Consider the following 1241-nt stretch of genomic DNA (forward strand, 5'->3'; position numbering starts at 1 on the left):
GCTGAGAAGGGAAGACTATATTAGAGTCTACAAAATGCAACACTGCCACCACGTGGCCAACAAGCATTAGGCCTACATGTATGCTCTTAACAACACCTTTGATATTAATCAGGGTTAGCTAAAATCAATGTGCATATCGTGGGTCACCTGCAAATTCTTAAATTCTGATGCCAAACTGAATTTAGTCCGGTTCAAACAGGCCTTTTCAGTAAGTATTCTATAGTAAATTGTTTTGGATTCGGCAGCAGCTACCAACTCTGCTAGATAGCTTCTTCTTTCATGTAACGTCAGAGGTCCAACTCGGTGTCGCGTAGCCATGCCCGCATCTCTGGTTCTAGGTCGAAGAGGCTGGCTTCTGAGGGTGGTCTATATAAGGGGCAGATGGTGATTATATGGTCGGCGGTCTGCTCTGGGTCACCGCACTCGCATGCCGCACTGTCCGCCAGGCCCCACACCTTCATTGATGTTTTAAAGCGACCGACACCAGTTCGTAGACGGTTCAGTGTGGTCCATTGCCGGCGTGGTAGGTCGTCTCCTCCAATGGCGCCATCTCTGCTAGACAGCAATATTGGTCCATGGACGCATTTCGGGCTGCGGCAAGTATTGTCATAAAGGCTTGCCGACATAAATGGAACGTTTCACTGATTGTCAACATGACTCAACAGCAAGTTATTAGTGGTTTTGTTGTCTAAATAGGCAGGAAATACAACAAATATTTGAGCAAATAAGCGAGAAAATGTTTTCAGACCAGGAAGTAGCCTAATTGTGACTGTTTTAGTGAGTCCTTTGTTATGTGATTCCTATCTATTGCTTTTTTCGGTTATTGACATATAGTGAAAGCCTGCCACATGGTGTGATGTTATATGTCATGTGATTACACCCAAATACACCACTCAGTGTAAAATCCTCAAACTAGCGATACCTAGCTTTTGATCTATAGAATGCCTTCGGAAGCTGTTATGCTCACACTTTTGTAAGGTGATCTGAGGGCTGTTCCACGAACGTTGATTAGTATATTCACGATTAAAAGGAAAGCCTCGTTCAGGCAAATCTTGATTGGGATTCAAGCCTCAAGTGATTCCTCGAATGAGAATCAGGCTTGTGTCATCAATGTTCACACAAGCCCGAATTGGATATTCTCGATTTGGGCGCTTGCCCGCAGGTCTATCTACAGCAGGGGTCGGCAACTAAGTTTGGCCTCGGGCCCCCAAAAAATAAGCCACTAGATGGCGGGCCCGAAC

The sequence above is a fragment of the Nansenia antarctica genome, assembly GCF_963989245.1.
Source record: "Nansenia antarctica genome assembly, chromosome: 5".
Classification (NCBI taxonomy): Eukaryota; Metazoa; Chordata; class Actinopteri; order Argentiniformes; family Microstomatidae; genus Nansenia; species Nansenia antarctica.